A 16,351-nucleotide genomic window follows, 5' to 3' on the forward strand; every position below is an offset into this window, starting at 1 on the left:
AGAAGAAAAATATATATACAGGTCGGACTCGATTATCCGGAGACTCGATTATCCGGAAACTCGATTATCCGGAATTCGATTATCCGGAATTTCAGACTCGATTATCCGGAATTTTATTTTTTTGGTGTCCGTTTTCAATTTTTATTCCGAAATTTTGCCTTTACCGTCCCTTCTGGCATATTTGTTAGAATTTAAGTCACTTCCGGCATGTTTGGGACATGTTCGAATTGAGTGAAAATAATCAATGTCCAATTTATTTTTTTTTTTTGCTTCTCAAGATTTTACCCCCTTTCGCCATAGAAGTAACTTCTGGTCACGCTACTGCATCATACAAGTAAGATAAAGAAAAGAAATATTTATTTTATGTTCGTTAATCGCAAAATTTCAGTATTTTTTGTGTGATTCGATTATCCGGAAAACTCGATTATCCGAAATGAAAAATTTTTTGATATTCCGGATAATCGAGTCCGACCTGTACTTCATTTGGAAATTTTTAATCAGCTTCGAGCGAACTATCGGAATACACTAAAGTCGCTTTTTACGCGGGGGATACATGCCGCGTAAAAAAACCGCGTAAAAAACCGCGTAAATTACGGAATCCGCGTAAAAAAAACGCGTAAATTCCGGAATCCGCGTAAAGAAACGGCGTAAATTTCGGAATCCGCGTAAAAAAAGCCGCGTAAAAAGAAACCCGCGTAAAAAACGACCTTAGTGTAATCGGAATAATTTCAAGCACCTTGATCAGCATAGTGCCTAACGAGATGGTCATGGCTGTAACGGGGGAAATAGCGGAAGGTTAGAAGTAGCGACCATCATACGAGTGAGGTATCGTTATCAGTAATGTTACTGTTTGCCAAGTTATGAGCTATCTAGATTGAAAGCCGGATTAGTTCGAGTTGAATAATACCAAACTTGAGTTGAGATCTGTACAGGTACACCGGCCTATAAGGCTTGCAAGAGTAATACGATGACTGGTAAAAGGCAAGTATTGAAACGGCTTCTCATGGGCGCAGTGTGTCAAAATTTCAATAAATATCAAGTTTTCGTGTACCTCTCATTTTATTCACCGAAATGTTGCCAATTGTTTAAAAACTTGGATTTTATTTGTTTTGAAAGATGTTCAACGCCGAAAAATTTAAAAAAAATTCCAACTCATTTCAAAGCACTCACCGAGGCTAACAGTGTTACACTAAAAAAGAAAGAATGGTTCGCACTATCCTACGGGTTATGTAAAGCTCCTGATTTACCCTACCCCTTGTCCTGCTCATATGAGTGTCAGTCAGAATAACATAGGGAATCGCAGCAATCAGTGCATTTGAGCACAAGTGCACTGTCAGTTCATTTCAAAAAATTTACGACTAAGTCATGGAGCTACCTAACGAGAAAGGTCGGAATTTTGTTTGCGTCTTATGCTTAAAAAAAACAAATGTCCACACAAATATTCGCATAATTTTGATCATAGACTGCTAAACTACCTCGTGCTATTCGTGAGTACAAATACACTAAGGTCGCTTTTTATGCGGTTTTTCACGCGGATTCCGGAATTTATGCGGTTTTTTTACGCGGATTCCGGAATTTACGTGTATTTTTAACGCGAATTCCGGAATTTACGCGGGTTTTTTTACGAGGATTCCGAAATTTACGCGGTTTTTTTACGCGGATTTCGGAATTTACGCGATTTTTTTACGCGGATTCCAGAATTTAGGAGGTTTTTTTTACGCGGCACGTATCCCCCGCGTAAAAAGCGACTTTAGTGTAATAGTCTTCTTTGGCTTCTGACGTTGGCAAGGCTCGCTATCTAAGTACATCCTTGAGCTACTTGCAAGCACGTCGTTTGACGTTGAACTTGTGTTGACCGTTTACAAGTCACTAGCTACGCAGATCACCACTTGGTGTACTGCCGCAGTGTTCCTGGTTTCGTGAAATACTAAATAAACGTTTGCTAGGGATCAATGGCAGTCAAGAATAGCCAGGAAGGATATGATCAACTGCATTCATTAACAACCCTTTCTGTTGGGCATGATGTTGCACAATCCTGAACCGCCGCTCGAAGTGCAACTCGTCATGCTCAGTTCGGGTTTGCGGGAAGGTACTGCCGTAATTTAAAAAGGATTTGCGATACGACTACCGCAATTGCGCCAGGGAGTTCTGTAACATGTGGAAAGTTTCGTCCACTCAACTAACAACACGTGGTTAAATTTCGAGGAAATAAGCAAGAAGGCTTACGATGCTTCTCGGAATCGGAACAAGCAACGGAAGGATTTCCCCGAGGCATGGCAAAATTATTAGCTGATAATCAATTGTGTTGTGGTCAGTGTTATGAAAATGACTGCAAGACAATGACAGCAAATTTTCAACTGATCCGGCTCTCATTGTATTGCACAGCGCTCTCTGCTCCCCACACGTTCGGTGAACAATCCGACAGCAACTGACGACAGCACACATGCAACTCCATACGGACTGTTATTTTTCATCTTCATATGTCTGTTGGTATTTCCATGCTGTCGCGAGTGACAGCCTGTAATCTTCCGACATCCTTCAACACGAATCCGAGCGGGATGTCAGACGATTATGATCACGACAGTAAGGCCGATGAAAGAATGAAAGAGAGATGGTGCGAAGCACGTTTTTTCTTACGTGGGGAATAATATCAACAATGGAAACGGTTTGCTTTGTATTCAATATGCCACCGGCCTGTGAAAAAGGAGAAACGAAAAAATGCAAGTCGACGACAGCCGCAGCCGATCAGCAAACTGTCAACAGAAACAGGCAGCGTTGCCAACCCTCCAGTTTTTCCTGGATATCTCCAGTTTTTTTGAAGATCGCCAGCGAAACAGCTGAAGGTTGAATATTTCCAGTTTTTTGAAAATTGTTCCAGTTTTATCCAGTTTTCTCTTCATCACCACATTTTTTGAACCATTCCCATTACATGTATGGTCTTTTCAGTTATTTGTGCATTTATGCCCCTCAGTTGTAAGATTTTAATCGAAATCCACTCAATTTCAAGTACGCCAATGACTATAATCTCCATCACTAAAAAATTTTCTTTCAGCCTTTTTGGTTACATGCAATAATACGGTGCAGCATTTTTGAACCGAAAATCAAAAAAAATCTGTAAAAGCTTTAAATTTATATATCCAGTTTTCTCCAGTTTTTTATTTTGAATTCTTCCAGCTTTTTATAAAAAAAAGGTTGGCATCGCTGAACAGGACATCCTCAAAATGAGCAAACTAGGCTGTCATGTCTGAACGAACAAAATACATGCGCAAGAATGAGCTGTCGTACGCAACACAAGACAGTTTCTTTGCCTTGTTTAAGCTGTAGCTGTATGTTAGCTCTCATGAATAGCTCATGCATGAGGCTGTAGAGTGAAGAGAGAGAAAAGTCGTCAGTATAGTGTCGCTCTCCAGTCATTTTCCTAAGCTTGGTTCTGGTAAAATAGTTTGCATTTTGAATAACAGTATGTGCTCTGAATTTTTCAAAGAAAAAATGTGTTTTTATTGAATAAGTTTACCTAATTCGACTAATATTGAATAATAAGTAACTTTTTTTACAAAAATATAGAAACAAACAGGGTTTCTGGGCATGTTTTTACTATCCTGCAAAAATATTACATTCTAATTGTTTTTCATTATTTTTTGGCGCTGAACATCTTGTTAAAAAAATTCAATTTTCCCAAAAATTCGCCGATAAAACATATTCTAACTTCCCGAATCTTGATTCTAATCTGGCAACATAAATATTTTCATAAGAACTTCGGCTTGTAAACTGGGTTGGGGAGTGCGTTCCAGCAGTACACCCGTACTAGTTGGCATAAATAGACCCCAGTGTGGCATAAAGTATAATGCCTAGCAACTCCTATCCCTACCTCCACGTGGTACCGACTGGGATACGAACAACCAAGGGAAGATCGGTGAACCGGTGGGAACTTGGTTGTATGCTAACAGGGAAAGGGGAACTGTTCTTCAAGGAGGGCAGCTTGCCTGAGCGTCTGTTCTCTGTTTGGGGGCGGCTCAAACAGCATATGATCCGAAGCGAACGGCAAAATTATAATACGCGGTGTTTCGCAAGCTTCACCCTAGATGACAGCCCCGTCGAGAGACTAGCCATCTGCAGCCCTAGTAAGACAGCATGCCGAAAAATGATAGACGACGAAATAAGGACGACGATTGGAAGCTCGGTACATGAAACTGTAGATCGCTGAACGCCCGCCCCGTATGGCGACTGGATTCTGCTGGATCAGCTAGAAACCCGTCACTTCGACATCGTTGCGCTTTAGGAGCTTTGCTGGAAAGGAGAGAATGTACGGATTTGCGGCCGCAGGGTACAGTACTAGCAGAGCGGCGGCACAACCAATGCGCTGGGTACCGGCTTTATGGTACTGGGCAGGATGCAGAGTCGTGTGATCAAGTGGCAGACGATCAGCGACAGGTTATATTTGTTTATAATAAAAGGCCGGTTCTATAACTACACTCTCCTCAATGTGCACTGCCCTCACGAAGGAAGACACGATGTAGAGAATAAAGCGTTCTTCGCACAGCTGGAGAAACTCTATGATAGCTGCTCTTGTAGAGACATCAAGATCATCATCGGGGACATAAACGCTCTGATCGGTAGAGAGGATATGAACAAGCCGGTAATCGGCTCGTCCAGCCTGCGCACCGTGATGGACAACAACGGCCAGCGATGTGTAAACTTTGCAGCTTCCCGAGGACTGGCGATCCGAAGTACCTTTTTTCCCAGAAAGGACATCCACAGAACCACCTGGAGATCACTTGACCAACGTACAGCAAACCAAATTGACCATGTTCTCATTGATAGCCGGTTCTTCTCAGACATCACAAACGTACGCACCAATCGCGGTGCGGATATTGGGTCGAACCACTACCTAGTAACGGTAACTTTGCGCTCAAAACTGTCGACCGTATACCACGCGTGACATCGCCGAACCCCGCGGCTTAACATCAAGCAGCTCCGGGACCCTCAGACTGTGGAGGAATAAGCACAACGGCTCTAGGCGGTACTACCCACGGCGGAGGGGCTTGGCGCATCGCCTCTCGAAGACGGCTGGTGCAGCATACGCACAGCTATCGGGGAGACCGAAACAACGACACTAGGAGTGGAAGCACCGAGTGGCAGAAATGACTGGTATGACGAGGCAGCGGTGAATGAGAAGAACCGGACCTGGGCGATATACCTGGGTAGGTCAACGAGAAAGAACAAGGTCAATTATGAACGGGCACGGAACCACATGACCACGATTCTCAGACGAAAGAAGTGCCAGCAAGAGGATCGTGAACATGAGGAGCTGTAGCAGATGTGCCGTACCAGTAATACGCGTAAGATCAATGAGAAGGTAAACCAATCTCGCAGAGGCTTAGTGCCGCAAGCCGACATGTGCAACGATGCGGATGGGAACCTTCTCGTGGATGCCAGAGAGGTGATCGACAGGTATTTCGATGGACACCTGAATGGCGATACAGTAAACAGAAGCTGAGCAGGAACTAACCTAGGAGCACCAGAAGCAGATGTTCTTTGTGAGATCGTGAAGCTGAAGAACAACAAAGCCGCAGGCAAAGACGGACTGCCGAGCGAGATTTTAAAACATGGAAAAGAGGCGCTGACTAGAGCGCTGCAATTGGTCATTCCCAGGATATGGGAGGGGGAAAACTGCCAGACGAGTGGATAGAGGGAGTCGTCTGCCCCATCTACAAGAAGGGCGTTAAGCTGGAGTGCTACAACTACCGCGGTATCTCGCTTATCAATGCCGTCTGCAAATACTCTCACAGTTTCATCGTCCATTACCTTTAACCAGGAGGTTCGTGGGCCAGAACCAAGCAGGCTTCATTAGAGCCGATGCCACCACGAACCAGATCTTCTCAATCCGACAGATCATACAGAAATGTTGCGAGAACAACGTGCCCAAACATCACGTCTTCATCGACTTCGCAGCGACCTATGATACAGTCAATCTAGAACAGCTATGGCAGATCAACTGACTCGATTGATCAAGGCCACCATGGCGCAAGTGATGTGCTACGTTTAAGACAATGTAATGGAATTTCCTGTTTGCTGTTTAACATCGCCCTTGAGGGTGTGATCCAGAGGATTTTTACAAGGTCTGTTCAGCTTCCTGGCTTCGTGGATGACTTTGACATCATCACATCATTAACTTTGCAAAGGCGAAGGAAACTCACGCCCGACTGAAAGCCTAGCCAGACGAATCGGACTGCGAATAAATGCGTCAAAAACGAAACACATACGAGCGAGAGGCTCCAAGGAGAACAACATCAACCTCTCAACTCAAATCTCGGTAGACGGCGATGAGCATGAAGCGACCACTTCACGAAATTCGTGTATTTGGGGTCACTGGTGACCCACCAGCGAAGAGATCCAGAGACGCATCCAGACTGAAAATCCAACACCCACGAAGTTGACGCTGAACAAAACCCTGATAAGACCGGTAGTCCTCTACGGAATCGAGACAACAACGCTTCTCGTGGAGGACCTTAACACTCTTCGGGTTTTCAAACGGAAGGTGCTGCGGACTATCTACGGTGGAGTGCAGACATACGACGGAAACTGACGAAGATGTATATACCATTAGCTGCACGTGCTGTTTGGAGAGAATCTCAATGTGAACTTCAGCCCTGCTGGCACCCGAAATAAAGGGGCGTAGCGTGCACGATGGCTCGACCAGATCGAAGATGACTTACGGGTGATGAGACGCCTGGGGAACTGGCGATACACACAAACCGAGCAACATGGCGGCAACTTCTTGATACAGCACGAGTCACCACGGCCCTCGTCTGGTTGGTAAAGTAAGGTAAGAGCTTCGGCTTACATAACGATAAGTTAAGAAAAAAGTCAACCTCGGTCTTTATTGATTTGAATGATTGAATAAGGTAAATTTTGTTTTCATAATATTTGTCAACCAAAGAACAGTGATGGTTTATTGCAGAATTCAGCAATTCGTGAAAGTACTGCTAAAGAAAGAAAGTTTTGAAGTAAATAGCATTTTATTACCGCATTCTCCGCGAAGGGGAATTGATTTTACCGCAAAATTTTACATTCAACCTCCTATGCCTCGTTAGTAACAAGTGCAATTGCTTGATTAAATATTCAAATTTCTCTTTAAAAATCATAAACAATAATTCCTCGTGTGTATATTCAATAGTAATAACACGTTATTGTAATATTTCATATGTCGAAAGGCAGATGATGTTTTGGCGCTCTTTTACATTTCAGCATGCAACACAACAACAAGAATGTTTTGGTTGGCTACGGAAACGTGCAATAACTAGCACTATCTAGCACAATCGGATCATGACCGGAGTATACCTGTGCAAACACACAAGCTCGTCGTCGCTGTCGCGGTGGTCTTGACCTAATTTATGAGATGCCTAATTTCACTTTCTTTCATCGTCGCTTGAGCTATCAACCATTCCGTTGGCTTTATCACATCGGCCCCAGACAGAGGCCAAGTGTCTAAAGTGTGAACGTTGTTCGCACTATTACACATTTCACTTTGCTATCTCCAAACAAAGAGAAAATTTTATAAAGGCTTGTTTTAAAATAAATTTGCGGGGAAAATGAAGAGGCAATTTTCACGAGCTTTCGCCTTTAAAGCGTGGGTAATGAGAAGCGATTTTGTCAAATTGAAAATCCGTAGCCTTTCGTTTCTTTCCACTCTGGCTTATATTTATACTCGTCTTGAATTTGTTCTTGAAAAAGAAAAAAGGTTTTAGTGAACAAAACACAAATGATACTTTATATCAACTTTGACCCATGTCTGCGATTCACGATTCCTAGAAGTGGCCCATAAATTCTTGAAACTTATCTCACTCAACCCCACAATACATTTTGCTCAATAACCAACGACAAAAAATCTACAATTCATACGCTCATCCGATCGCTGGTGCGAGGACTAGGGCAATACTTTTTCATTTATTGGTGCTTATCTTATCAGGTTGTAGATATAGACGGCAGCGCAGTGAAAATGTACAATTATTTCTTCTCCTGCAATCAAATGGCAATGCGAGGAGGACAAGTTCATGTGGTTTCGTGGAAACACGATACAGTTTTAATTAACTAAAAAAAGTGATGTAGCAAAGCAACAGTTGAAGAACCCTTCACGTCGGTTTTGAGTATTGGAAACAATTACGCATTAGGACACGGTCCCGATTATCAGTACGTTCTAAAATTGCGCTGTTTGAAAAAAAAACAGAAACGGTTCATTGAACTGTATGTTGTTGATGAGCTTCGATCAACAAAACTCTTTGGTACAGTAACTACCGATTCGAAAATAGATGTATAAAATTGTCTCTAAATAGTTAACGAGGGTAATCCTGAGGTACCCGAAATCATTTTTTGTAACAAACTATTCAGCATTAAAAAATCTATTTCTGGCTAGATAGTGATAGATAAGTATGACTATGGTAAACTACTTTTTTCATTCAACGACTTGTTTTCCCTAGCTGTGGGGTTTGTTTTAAGGCATTATCAAGTCTTTATTATAAAGTTCAACAATATTTTTCGTCAAAAAGTAGTTCTGACATTATCTGAATTCTTCAAATATTTCACTTTTATTCATTGTTGAATGAACTAATTGCTATTGAGAATAAAAATCCAAATGAGGCGAGATAAGCTTTCATCACAAAACGAATGTTCCCATTAGATAGTAATTATTGTATTTTCTCAACGTTTAGAACTATGCTCTACTATTGTTCTGAGTTTGAATAAACGCACGTGTAACTAGCGGAGAGCCTCAATGCGTTGACGTCAACGTTGCGCATCGCTGTCCATGTTGTGTTATCGTCTATTTCGACATACGTGTTACATATCAACACTTGTGCAGGAGTAAGACGTGCCGTCAGCCGAGGTTCCCCACGCCCGCGGTTTAACGCATCACAGTCTATGCCGTCGAGTAGTAAGGAATCGAACGATTATGACGCAAGAAAGAAAAAAACAAGTCCAGTTGTCACAAATAAACCAAGAATACTAAACTCAAACACAGAGCCGGGAATTTCCAGGCCAGAATCTACGAAGTTCGATCCTATTTCGGAGCGTTCCGGAGTGGGTAACGGACTGAGCAACGGAACCGGAAGAGTCCGGTTCAATAACGAGGAGTAAACTTATCATGATAAAAATCATAGACCAATAATCGTAGTGTGAGTGTGTGACTGCACTGTTTCAAACAACGCGTTCTCACAAGTCTGTAAAACTGTGTGTGTTAGATTTTATCAAATACCCGTGCCTAACGACTAGCGACTTAGACTTTCAGGAAATTGTTTGAATATATTATTTTTTATATTATAAAAAATAAAACTGTGGCTGTAAGTAATGTTGCAAACTCAAACATGTTAAAGTGATTTTCTATCTAAATTGCTCGTTTTCCAATAGAAGACAGCAGTTTAAAATATCAAAAGATCAGTATACAATATGAACTCGATTATGTAAACTTAGTCCAGATGAGTACATCATTTGTGATTGGCCACACCAAATAAAATGACCGGATATACATTCGTGTACTTTTGAGATTTATTGTTTACTTTCTAATTAGATAAACTTTTTTCATGAAAATTGTGAGAAGAGAAACTCAATACTTCGAGACTTGCTTTGCAAAACGCAAACCTAAAGCATGTTTCGAAACTGAACTACAGAGAACAGACATTCATCTTCATACAACAAAACTTGAAAATCGTGTGTAAAAATTTGAATCAAAATACGTTAAAACACTAACAACATCTGTCTTGTGGTGCCTCAATTGCACTGTATAAATGTATCCATATCGATATTTTATCGATAACAATGCTTGGTATGTCAGTGAAACGAGCGCCTCGTAGGGGGAGCATTACCAATTGCGTTAAAATGACGATTTCAAGCTCTCCTCCTTTGAAATCAAGATTATATTTACACCTCAAAACGATTCTCGAGCTCGATAACGCATAAAGCATGCATCATTTAGAATCCGGAAATATTCTTAGTTATGGAGAAGCGCCCCTAGTGGTCGTATTTGAAATAATTTGGCAGCTTTTTGTTTGGAAACTAGTTGCCTTTCAGTGCTAAAGGTTCCAATTTGATATGTGAAGTTTGAAGAAAGTTGTGGAAGCCGAAAGGATAGAATCGTCGAGAACCCGACGTCACCGAAATTCGCCAAGTCAACAGTGCTCAAACAATTCAAAGAAAGGATGACCGTGATCCGGAAGGATAAGTGTAAGTCTCGTAGTGGAACAAACGATCGGCAGCTGAACTGGAATGTTTTGAGGGCAATCAAGATAAAGCCATTAGGAATCTCGGATAACAATAGTGCTGTCTAGAGGATCCGTTTGCGAGGAGACTCTCGTTCTTTCCGTGTCTGTAAGCAACCCTAAGCCAAAATCTAGTGGATAAAACACCCACTCGACAGTTGTACGAGAAGGTTCTGACGAAGTACAAAGGTTGCACGCTCATGGACGACAAACATTCGTGAAGGTGGATTTTGGACAGCTTCCCGTCTGTCCCCTTTTGCATAAGATTGCTGCAGAAAAACTGCCGAAGAAAACCACTGACGAAGACATTCGATACCCTCGTTCACGATTTGTCGGATGAAATATAAGATAATTATTCGTCGTTTGATGGAATAATTATCTTATATTATTTTCTGAAAGCCTCAGTTTACTGGGAATCCAGCAAAAATAAATGAAAACCATCATTCAGCAACACTACCTAGATTTCGGTTTTTTTTTTTGTCGCGAAATTTCAGTAAGGTTGATTTAAGAAAATAAGTGACAGCTGTCATTTTTTTCTACCAAGCACTTGGAGATACCGTTCTTGACAATTAATTCGGTAGTAAATTCTAAGTGTGTATACACTTTTTGGAATGTCATCTAGTCGAAGAACTATTTCATGATCTAAGAGACTAGAGTTTAATGATCTATGAAGGACAATAAATGCCAAATTCTCGGAAGAACTTAAGTGAATTTTCCCGATTCGCTTGGACCTTATTTATACATTAAATGGCCATAAAACATTAACAGCAGGTCGAAATTAAGTTAAATTGTAGCGGCTGTTCCGCAGGATAAATGACATTTTCAAAATGTATTTGCTTCACTGTTACATCATAGGTAAAATTTGCAAGACGGACTTTTCGTAGACATCTTGGTTTACGAAGAGAAAGTGAAGAACTTGGAAAATATGTAAAGACATCCGTCATTTGCAGAGATGGGGTCGCAGGAAATTATTTCAGCCTCCAAACGGATTTCACCTGGAATCTCGAGTGGGAAGACATTGTTTCGCGTAGGGAGAAGACATTTCACAAAATGACGTGCCATCCATGCTTCACAGTCACAGTTCGAAGCCTTGTGAGGAAAACCGAGGGTCCTGTCACCAGCCACTGTTGATAGCATTGTTTTTTTGAACGTCGAGGGAATTCTCTGTTCTATTTTGACGAGATTTTGATACTTTCCAGCACAAACCTGTACACCATTTACGCATTGTAAAGAGTAAACAATAGATAAGCTATTATAAACACGGCGTGAAAATAGCGTCAGTAGCGCGTGCTGGTCAAACTCGTCCATAGCGTTGAACGACATATTAGTTAGTAGGCAAAGCCTGCTTTATTACAGAACGTGCATGCAATTTCGCCGTGTTTGAAAGCGATAGCGGACGTTACCTGTCCATAAACTGATGAAGACTCTACGCTCTCATTCATCGAAGTTACGAAACCAATAACATCAAACCTGTCAATTTCACTGGCATGGAGTTGTGTTCTTTGTTGTCTGTATGATGCATGTTATCTTTAAGCAGGGCCGGCGGTTGATGTGGGTAGTATGGGAACATTTATAAATGACGTAGCTTTTTTTAGGCTTTTTTGACAGCCCCCCTCCCCCATCGTAGCATTTCGTCACAAATTCAGGACCCCCCTCTAGATAATTACATAGCTTTATAACCGACAAACAAATTGCAAATTTTATTATCCAAAACATACCTTGTACCATTCATGAACAAAAAAACGAAAAAAAAAGAAAAATGACCTTAAACAAACGAAACAGTGACTAAAAACAACGATTAGAAAAAAATCCAAATTGTTTTCTTAGTTTCATATTTGCTACGTAGCTTGGGTTGACCCCCCACCATCTCCCTCGTCACATTGCGTCACGAAACCGCAACCCCCCTTCATAGCCCATTGAATGCTACGTCATTTATAGATGTTCCCTATGGGTAGTAGTACTCACTCGGAAAATGTCTGTATGGGCACTTACCCACAGGTTATTATCAGACAAAACCAAACAAATTAATGTGTCTTATGTTGAAAACTTAAAAATTCCGTACGCATGTGAGAGCGACATATTTCTTGAATATTGTTGAGTGAGAGGTTGTAAAGCTACAGATTTATGTACAGTTGTAAAGTTTCTTAGAAAAAAATTTTTTTTTCTCCAATCGTTCCCGAATTCATTTGTATTCTCTCATTAGTCATCACAATCCCTGGATACCTATAATAAAAGATTTTTTCTGGTTTGCGCCGAATCAAAAACTTTTTAAAAACTGCAATTGTTTATAACCGGCTCAATCACCAACCCCCACCCGCTATTTCTTACTACCTACTCGGGAAAATAGTGTGACGTCGGACCTGTCTTTACGTACATGTAATTCATGAGGTGTTCCTGTAGCACATTTTATGATCAGCATAAATATAATATCCGTTTGTCAATGCGAAGCAGGATGACACAAGCATGTGCAACGTCTAAGTTGCCAATACATTTATACAAAATCAAACATTCCTGTATTTTTTATATATAATTTAACCTAATTAAATTAGGCTCAGATCGAGAAAAAAAACCTTTATTGAAATCGATTGAAACGCAGTTTACCATTCAAATAAGATATTGAATATTCTATTTATTCAAATATGTTTTAAATCTAGGTAGTTATTTTCCAAAAGTTCCTTCACTCCTCTTATTTTTTTAATGACTACGCAATAGTGCAGCCTGACTTGACTTACACTTGATCATTTAACTGGCAAACCGAATAGATGCTCTAAGTTTCCACTTAAAAAGTTTGTTAGTTCGCACATCCACTCATAAAAAAGCGGATAATGAAACAGAAATAACAATCGATAATTATTTCTCTGGCGTTCCCCCTTCTCTGCACCAACCAGGTAGGTACATAAATATTAACATAAAAGTTTGCACTACCTGTGCAAGCGAAAAATACGTTCAACTTTATCGCTTACGCTCGTTTGCTTGTACGTAAACGTAGACAGAATTCAGCCAACAACCTGTGCTGTGGCTGTGGGTTTGTACCGAGTGAGGTGTTGTGAACCTTTCACGCCACTCGAATCCATCGTGTTCATGTGTGTTGGTGCAATGTGGAGCGATATAGATAAAATCTGCTGATGGCGAATAAAGAATAACATCGAAAATAACCCGTAGCAAAATGTATTTTTTCTCACGGATTTCAATGCTATTGTATTTTTCCCTTCGCAATATTCAGCTAAGCGTATGAGCAGTAGTTTGCATCTGATTAACACCTTCTAACAGGAGATAGGTACTTATTCCTAACCCATACGACGTCTTTGGTTTGTTTTCATTGATCTTCACGATGGAGTAGATTACAGTTTTGCACGGAAGGTCTATTTGTTGCCGTTTTACGAGTAAGCAAACACGTGGGATTTTTTCTTCATACGAAGGTGGTGTGCTACATCTACAAATCGATAGGTTCTGCCACATGTCTACGTGATTATATCGTTTCTTGACTGCTGAATGGCATTGAAACGGCGGAAATCGATTGTTGCTAATACAGAGGCACCCAGCCGATACACCTTTGCAATCCGCCGCCGCGCCGCATAGATACAGCGACTATCGACGGGATTTATGCTTAGTATTCATAGGCCACCAAAATAATACCCAATTTGGGTAAAAAACTAGGCATATTGAAACCGTTTCTGGATGTTGGACAGCGTAAAAATAAAGCATTTGATGTATTAATGAACGAATATGCAACAATATATTGATGACCGAGTATCGTTTGATAAGATTAGGAAATCCGAAAGTAATACTAGTAGATCAAGCTGGACGATTCAAATTTTATACTTCCACTAAAACCAGAGTCTATCAAGGTCAACGTCAAGGTTGATTACCCGGTTTCACAAAATCAATTGTTATAATGCCGGCAATACCTAATTATCAAATTTGCCCATCATTGCAAAAGAAATATTTTATTTATTATGCAGGCTCGGTTTATGTTAAGGTAAGATTGTTAACGTAGATGTCAATCGAAATATTTTAATCAATAAACGTTTGATATTTCCTGGATGCTTTGAAGTGACAAACAAACGGCGTCTCAGACCGGAGCACAAAACCTTGTGTAGTTGCACTTTGATAAAACTGGTAAACACAGGTTTTGCCCTAGAGCTCAAACTGGAAAAAATGAAAGATTATAGCTATTTAACCATTCCTGTGAACCTTGGTGCTCCTAGCAAGGATAACTTTTCCAGAGACTTTAAGGAGTTTTTCTGTCAGCCAACGTAGAAGCGACGAACCCGGCCAGCACTTTCTGTGCGGCCTTTTGCAACACTTTTTCATATACTAGGAGCTTATAATTCACATGAATGGTTAAAAAAAATCACAAGAATGATTAAAAAGCTATAATCTTTTTGGGGAGATTATTTTGAGCTTAAGGGCAACATTTTTTTCGCTTTCGTATCGTATCGTCGTAAAATAAATCGTTCATCGAATGGTTGGTCTTCGCAGAAAAATTTAGGCTGAAGGACGATGATAATGCCATAATCCTGACATTATTTCACTATTCGAATGTTAATCAACAAGTTACGAGATTTATATGAAAAAGAATAGGTGCTGAACATCCTTATTTAAATTTTATTCAACAACTATTCTGTAGTCTAAAATAATTCAATCAATAATTTTTATTTTTATTGATTTTTTAGGGGATTGAAAAACAACTCATTTCTCTTCTGTTGAAAATTGATATTGCATTTTTTTCAACATACAGTTCAAACAGAGTTATAAATAACCAGATTTTTTTCTAGAGGCATATAAAAAATCAGATTTTTTCTAGAAACAGTTTTAGCATATTTTCCAATCTTGAGAGATTATTGAAAACTGGTGTGAGATTTCTATAGAAAATACCAAATGAGAAGACTCTGAATGTGATCCTTGTGGAACACTCGATGTGATCTGACTGGTATTTTGTTCTATTTAATCAATAATTTCTTGGTTATCGTTTAGATAGATCAGGAAGATTCCCTTAGTACTGATAGACCTTAACGAAAAATTCACCACCTTGGTGGAGATTCGTAATTGCAGAATGGTAATTTAAAATCCGTGGTTCAAATTTTTTTTTTTTTTTAATTTTTCTGTTGTTGATAAATATTTCGGCTAGCTTTAAAATGTACAATATTATAACAAATGCTGATGTCGGATTTTTCGCCAGATAATTAAAAAGGTATGAACTAGGATTTTTACTACTTTGTAGGGGTACCAGGGTAAAGGGGTACTGAGGGTAAAACCGTTACAGTTTTACTAGACAAGTTTGAATGTACTGACAGTCTTCATATCTCATTGAAAATAATCTGGGCAATGATTCTTTGTAGAAAATATAGCTATATTTGCCATCCAGTCGTACTAAAGAATCTTTTTTCTTAGGGAGCCGAACTTCCACCAGTTCTTTAAGTTATATTTAGAAGAAATACACTATTATGCGCAAAAATAGGAAACTCAATTGCTATATGAAAAGTTAAATTTTTACAAGAAAATTTGTAAGCTACTACAAACATTCAAATCATTATTCATTCTAGTGATTTGTTACGTAGCAAATTGGTAACGCAACTAATTTGGTTTCTGCAAATAGAAATATTACAAGGTATACAGCCCTAGGGATTGTATGAAATGGTGACGTGGGACTAAACTCTGTGAGGAGTTAGTTACAAGGGTTACAGAGTCCGCAGACAGAATCATTATTTTTTTAGAAAAGGTATATTTTTTTAGAAATATTTTTCACAGCACTCGAAAAAAATTCGTTTACACTTGGCGATATTGTGCCTGTAGTGTTTTTTTTTTTTTTTATTCAAACAACATTTAGCGTATCTTTGTTGTTGAATAAGCATCAACAATTCATTCTAATGCATCGAAATCAGAATTATTTTATTTCCTCAAAAACGATATCCAACAATACTTACTCTATCATAATGAATGGTTTCATCTCATTGAACCCTAAATAAATCAAATTTATTTCATGGATCTGAATCTAAAAATAATTTCGAAGATGTTACATAGGCTCTAATAGGGAAATATTAGATGATATGTCAAACAAAATTGTCAACAAGTTCCAGCAGACAATCGTAGCAATCAAC

The 16,351-nt window shown here is 39.7% G+C and overlaps 1 protein-coding gene across 3 annotated transcripts in view; it reads right to left on the reverse strand.

Annotated features, from left to right (window-relative positions):
- The window catches only part of LOC129720678 (mitogen-activated protein kinase kinase kinase dlk-1), a 60,654-nt gene that overhangs the window by 28,735 nt on the left and 15,568 nt on the right, over positions 1 to 16,351 (reverse strand). The gene's annotated exons all lie outside the window — the stretch shown is intronic.

The sequence above is a fragment of the Wyeomyia smithii genome, chromosome 2 (assembly GCF_029784165.1).
Source record: "Wyeomyia smithii strain HCP4-BCI-WySm-NY-G18 chromosome 2, ASM2978416v1, whole genome shotgun sequence".
NCBI classification, from domain to species: domain Eukaryota; kingdom Metazoa; phylum Arthropoda; class Insecta; order Diptera; family Culicidae; genus Wyeomyia; species Wyeomyia smithii.